At 38.4% G+C, this 6,845-nt stretch overlaps 1 long non-coding RNA gene across 2 annotated transcripts; it reads right to left on the bottom strand.

The window, feature by feature from the left end:
* Positions 1-1,321: 1,321 nt before the first annotated feature.
* LOC104422001 lies at positions 1,322-5,977 on the bottom strand. 2 transcript variants are annotated; one of them, XR_721123.3, is made up of 4 exons: positions 5,621-5,977; positions 5,115-5,253; positions 3,623-4,349; positions 1,322-1,651 (listed from the first exon to the last, which is right to left on the bottom strand). It is a non-coding gene; the product is annotated as an uncharacterized LOC104422001 (long non-coding RNA). The 2 variants fall into 2 exon arrangements; XR_005546904.1 differs by lacking the exon at positions 1,322-1,651 and having other exon boundaries at positions 3,421-4,349; positions 5,621-5,967.
* Between the last annotated feature and the right edge of the window lie 868 nt (positions 5,978-6,845).

Here is a 6,845-nt window from a genome sequence, read left to right as displayed (position 1 = left end):
TTACATCATCCATGGGCTGATAGAGGTTGGCAAGCTTGTCATCAACTGCCTGCAGGAGGAGGATAATGACATTGTTGATATTGGTATTGCATGCGTTGACGATCGTCTTTATTTGGTTGAGGTGCAGGTGCCGGTTGTAGCAAAAGCTTTATTTTAGTCAACTTAATGGTAGCAGCAGTAGTAATGACCGTGGTAAATGACTCACACTTTATATTGATAACCACTTCATAATTTCAGTATGTTTGATTCTATCAAGAAAAAAAAACATCAACCATTCAAATTTATGGTGATAATAGGTATATTTCGACATTAGAGTTCTGTAGTTATAGTTATGGAACACTAAACAATTTCATGTTCTAAAAATTTCAATCCTAGGCTCCCATCCTTCATTCTCCGTGTCGTTCCAGATGGCTATCTCACGATGGGCATGACATCTTTAGAGGGAGTAGGTGCATCCAACATTGATGATCCATCGGAACTACACACCCACATTGGAACTGAAGAAAGCATAAAATTTTGTTACCATAACACATAAACTAAAGTAAGGGCATATAAAAATGGACTGAGCTATATGATTTTGATTTGATGTCCTAAGCCATCAACCAAATGTGGTGTGCTTATTTTCATATTTCCGAGCAACTAACTTATAGTAGAATATGAGGGTAAATTGCAAATTGGGTCATCGAAACTTTTACTTAATCCAATTGTGATGTTTTTATTAGTGAAAAGAGGGGGGAGGATAATTAGTGCTAGGAGTCCCCTCTAAGCATCATCACGAGGGTTTTACACCAGCTAGAGAATAGTACTTGAATTGAGCCAGAGTTACTAATGCAGGAGCATCCAACGTAGCTCCATTGACCAACTCAGAATCATCGATGCTTATCCAAACCAAGAGAGAAATTGGGCATTATGTGTTTCGAATGATCATTTTGAAGGAATAATGTCAATTACTTATTGATACTTTGTGATATGTCAATAACTATCAATAGGAGGCCATCTTAGACGTCTTACATGACCAATTGATAAAGTTTCAAGAGGATTATTTTCTAGTTAAGGGAGAAGCACGAATTTGGAAGGCTAAAAGTTCAAGAATGTGAAAGGCCAAAGGTTCAAAAATGCAAGTCTCGTGCTAATAAATGCATTTCCTAAGTTCCTAGGTGTCTTTATTGTTATGTAGTTTTCAAGAGTTAAGGGTTTAAGTTCCTAGGTCATTAAAGTCTGGTTTTTATATTTCCTAAGTCTAAAATCCTCCTATAAACAGAGGAAAACTATTCAATGTATGAGATATGAATTTAATGAATGAAAATTGTGAGAATTCCTCTACTTAAGTGAACTTCATTAGAGAGTGGATAACTCCTTTCAGTCTCTATATCCTTGGAGCATAGATTACTCCTTGATGGTGAGACAATAAGCCATTTATCCTTGGCTGGTGAAATCTTTATGCCTTGGTGGTATGCTTCACCTATCTCAAAGTCATTTATCCTTGGCTGGTGGAAGCTTTAGGCTTTGATGATGAACTTTGCAAATCTTGATCCTTATCTTCAGTTGATGGCGTGGCCTTTATACCTTAGAAGGAGATCGTTCTGTCTTTTTTTATTCCCCTTAGTTTCTTCCCCGTATACCTTGGTGGCATGGCCTTTATACACTTAACCTGAAAAATCCAAAAAGAAAAAATTTCTATTATGGAATCACTCACCCCATCACGCATCAGTTACTATGCACTACCCGCAATCCAAAAGTTTGAATTTTACGAGCTTATCATCGCAATCCTACCAAGATACTACCAACCATACTTTCTACATGAGGTACTTCCCAATTAGACAACTGATCACAAGCCATTAAGAAGTTTACTCACAATGCGAATAAAATTTTTGATCTTGTGGAAGACGTATATTTTTTTTACCACTAGACTAGCTACCTTTATAGTCTTAGGCCCCATTTGGTTCAGCTTTCTTAAGGGATTTTCGGCTCTCAAAGCTAATTTGGGAAAATATTAGGCATTTGGCAATTATTTTTTAAAGTCCATTAGTCAAAGTCAACATTGGAAATACTGAAAATTCAATGCAGGTCAAACTTATTTTGAGCTTTCGGCATTTTGGAAATATAAATCTACTATTTATCCGTCACTATTTATCTTCTTCTCCATTCATCATAACCGTTCATCTTCCTGATTTGTTGCCTAAGAGTTGGCCTTCTCCGGCAATCGCCACTACCACTTGGGGGTCATGTGTCCCTAGAGACTATCGCCTAGGGTGGTATGACTCGTGACTCAGGCGGCATCGCTTAAAGTTCGCACGACCACAAGCCACCAAATCTAGTTGTCTGATGGTTGGCTAACCTGGCTAACCTACACTGAATTTAATTTTTAGACTAAAAGAAAAATAACAAAACCCCTTTATATAAAAAAGGTTTTACCAAACAGCATTTATGCTAAAATTATTTTCTAATACTATTTGATGTTACAATTTACCAAACGATATAATATTTCGGAAAATTCATTTATGTCAAAGGTATTTGCATTTTCTCAAACCCATTTTTCCAAAGTCGAACCAAACGGGTCCTTAATCCTATAATAGGTTTTATAAAATCGTACCTCAAGTTTCCAGAATCAAGGTTGCTCCACATAATGCTCGTGTATCTGTATTAGTTGAATGAAAAATCATGCACTCACATTAGCACCGGTATGTTCGCAACTAAATATGTCCCTCTGATCTCACGGAATACTTGCAATTTCCGGAGAACGTCTCTCTCTCTCTCTCTCTCTCTCTCTCTCTCTCTCTACTTTTCACGGCACCCACCTACACGAGCACTATATGTTCGATTCCACTTTTTTGGGTTAACACACGAGCACACCTTTACCCTATAGTGGGAACATTTGTATCTTTTAAAGCTGGGTTGGGTCACCCCATCATGGGCGGCCCAACTCAGTTCAAAAGCCCAAGACCTATTATGGTTGCTACTCTATGATTTGTCTCAATTTGGATCTCTCCATTCGCCATAATATATTCGATCGAAATGTTACCTACTTAGGGGGAAAGTTCAGCTTGCTATGGCACCATGCCGGTGTGCTTAATGGGAATATATGAACAAGGATGTTGACTCTCTATCTCATCAAATGCTCCTATTGGCGTACCAACCGATTTCAACTTTTGAAACATTTCTTATTTACATGCATCAACGGTTGAGATTGATTGACATTAGGGGTGAGTGGTTCCCGGTTCCTTACAGGTTCCGCCTGGAACCAGGAACCTACTCTCAGGTACAAGTTCCTCACTTTTTGGAACCTGGAACCTATCTGTTAGAACCAAGAACCTGGAATCTACCCTATCACACGGGTTCCGAGGTCGGTTCTAGGTTCCAACATTTTTTTTTTTTTTTTTTTTAATTTTTAGTTTTAAAAAATAGAAATGAATGCGGCAATAATAAACAAGCTTTTCATTCATCAAAGAGAATACAACACGAACACAGAATCTATAATACTCATAAGCATTTAATATTCTAGAATGTGAACCAACATTCTACATGGTGATACTAGCAAAAATGAGTATGCCACATACCACGTCTCACCTATGCTGAATATTTTACAAATGACAAGTGATAATGGATACTACCAAACAAATACCTTTTTGGAATTGCCATCTCCATTGTTGTCTTGGGAGTTGAGACTATTTAACTTGCAACTTAGATAATGTATTTCTCTGCAAAAGCGAAAGAAGTAACATGAGCATTTTGTGAAGCTAGTGCACCTTGAGAAGCCTTTGAATCAGCCAAGATATACAAATCTAGTAAGTTTCAGGTGCTTTATGACTCAAATCAACAAATAATGTAGATAGGATGTCTAAAATAAATGTACGAAACTCTAGCTTCAATACCATTCAAAAAGACATGGCCGACAACACTTTTGGGGCCATATTCACTGCTTGATCGAGAGATCGAAATTCGAGAGTTACCCTTGCTAGCGTAGCCTAAGTCTACAAATACATATATCACAAATCAATAAGCCCCTTCTCATGAGGATCGTACTCACTTGTTCTTGTTCTCTTTGTCCCAAACATAGATTTTTTTTACAAACCTCAGAATTTGAATATTGTACAGCTTTGACCTTCTCATACGACAATGAGCAACCTACTACTTGATTGTAGAAAGGTATCTACTACTTTGATTATGTCCCGAAGGAGGAAAATGTGCACCCTCAGACCCTTTTCAGAGAGGATAAATAGCCAAAGATCCTCAGTAGCAGCAACAACAACACGCATGTCGAAAGATTTCTAGCCCAGAGGGTTTGAACTTTCTCAAGGGCTCTTGGAGCCCTCCACGTACTCAGATGCCTGTTCAGATATTGCTATAATCTGAAACAAGAGAAAGAGGTCATTCATATTTTGAAAGGTTTGACAGTAATTAGCAATTTATGCAAGCGAGGATTCATAAAAGCAATGACACGAGATGATAGAATCGAGGAGTAATAATTGGCCCAAACAGCTTCAAGAATATCTTGTACATGACACAGACCATATGCAGCATATTATCTCAGAAACTAAATCCGATTCACCAGATTCAACCACCGATGAAGCAACTTAGTTCTATACAGAAACAAGCTCATCATAGAACCGCCTAATGAACAAGGCGATTGCATGAGGACAATCATCATGAGCTTAACTTACAAAGAGGACAAAATTGTACGATTTATGTTGTTTTAAAATTTCGAAGACAAACCCAAATTAGCTTCAACTCACTAGTCACTATTATGCCAATCGTTTTAGAATACAGGAAAGGGATACATGAACAATAGAAAGATGCTTAACCTAGATATAAAGTAAGACAATTCCAATAATAAATCAAGTCTTGAAAATCAACTTTTGATGAACAATAGATAGTGCACAACATAGTTTTCAGGATGATTTTGGGACCCCAAGAACATAGCAAGCTCTAAAAACTAATTTATCTCCTCTTAAAGTTGTGCTTTAACTGGTGTCAGCCACCAAAGTCATCAAGCTTACAATTTGAGTACTACATAGCATATAAAGAGTAACTTCTGCAGATCTGAAATCCATTTCATATATATTAACCGGCAAATTCACTTCACAAATATAATGAACATGCGAAGTAAAACATACTGTGAGCCTTGAGGATACGCAAAATCTTGCTCCCCGTGATGTTCTTCACTTGGGCAATCCCGTGAAATTCGCGAAGAATCACACCAATCTGTGATGGCGTCAAACCTTTCTTGGCGAACTTGCTGATGTTCTCCTCAACCTACAAAAGAAAAAAAAAAAACTGCACGAGTGAATGCAAGTAAATAGCGAAACCAAAAGGCTAAAACAGAACAACGAAAGCAAATTTTATGCACTTTTTAAGCGTGCTGAAAAAGAAACTGCTTTTGTCCAAAATAAATAGAAAAAGAAATATATTGCTTGCGCATTTTTAAACTTTTGGGTTGCAATTTGCAGTAGAAAAAATCCCACAACCGCCACGCCCCAAGTGAATGTTTGTCGCTGCACTCACCGTAAAAGAAACAAGAAAGAAAAAACAAACACCAAAGAGAGCGAGAGATAGAGGGAGAGCTTCAACAAAGTGTCCTGAGAGGGAACACATTAATGCACTCAAAATCGCAGAGAGAGACCTGAGTGATGATGTTGCGCAACTGTTGGATGATGGTCGCTGCGCCACGGCCGGCGTTGGTGATAGAAAACGATTTGAACGAGAACCACAGCGTCGCGGAGAGGAACAATATGTCAAGAACGACGAGATGAATAGAACCGCAGAGAAGTGGAAAGAACCACAGCGTCGCGAAGCAAGAATGGCCCAAGGGGAAGAATGAAGGAGAAATGGGTTCCCTTTTCTTGTTGTTGACAGAGAGGAAAGAGAAAGACAAAGGGGAACGCTGGAGCTAAATTAGGGATTTTGCTATTTTAGGGTTTGGGTGTTCCGGTTCCTAAAAAAATGGAACCGAGAACCTACGGGGCTGCATGTTTTTGTTCTTTTGTTCCCAGATCACAAAAAGAACAAAAAAAAAAAGAAATAGAAAAAACTTACTTCTTGTTCCAGAAACAATTTTGAAGAAACGTTTCTTCTTCTCTCTCTTCTTCTTCTCTTCTTCTTTTTCTTCTTTTTTCTTTCGCCGGTCGCCGGCCTCGGCCATGGCCGGCGACCGGCCGTCAAGGGCCGGCGACGCCGTTGAGGGTCGGCGACCTCGCGGGAGCGTCGCTAGCGGCGAGGCCGGCGAGGCCGAGCCTCGCCTTGGCCGGGCGCCAGCCCTGTCGGCCTGGTCGCCAAAGGCCGGCGATCGGCCGAAAGAAGAAAAAATAAAAAAGAAAGGAAAAAAGAAAAATAAAATAAAATAATTAAAAAAATTAAAAGAAACAAAAAAAAAAGAATAAAATTGACCAAACGTGTTTCTGTTCATTTTTTATTTTCATAACAAGTTTATCAAACGCGTTTTTTTATTCAAAAATTGTGCTCCGGAACAAAAACACTTTTTTTTATTTCATTCTGCAGGAACAGAAAAAGAAACAGTAAAAACATACATGCCCTACCTGGCCCTTCATGGAACCGGAGAACCGAATCCGATTCAATTCTTCGATTCTCGGTTCTATCCTAAAATCACGTTCACCCCTAATTGAGATATCAAATAAAGCTCTTTAAGATTACAAGATCTTCATCTAATTGTATAGTTTGCTTTTGTTTTTTTTGGCAATTAATACAATGATTATGGGAAAAGACGTTTTTGAATTTCTTAATCACATATTTTCCGAACTAGCATTCAAACGTAATCATGGAACCCTAAGCATGTAACTATGAGGAGTTTTTATAGTGGTCATCCTTCCTATTTGAGAAAAGAGAGGTAG

This window comes from Eucalyptus grandis, chromosome 10 (assembly GCF_016545825.1).
Source record: "Eucalyptus grandis isolate ANBG69807.140 chromosome 10, ASM1654582v1, whole genome shotgun sequence".
Classification (NCBI taxonomy): domain Eukaryota; kingdom Viridiplantae; phylum Streptophyta; class Magnoliopsida; order Myrtales; family Myrtaceae; genus Eucalyptus; species Eucalyptus grandis.
Note: the sequence above shows the minus strand (reverse complement) of the source record. Positions and strands in the feature narration are given on the sequence as shown.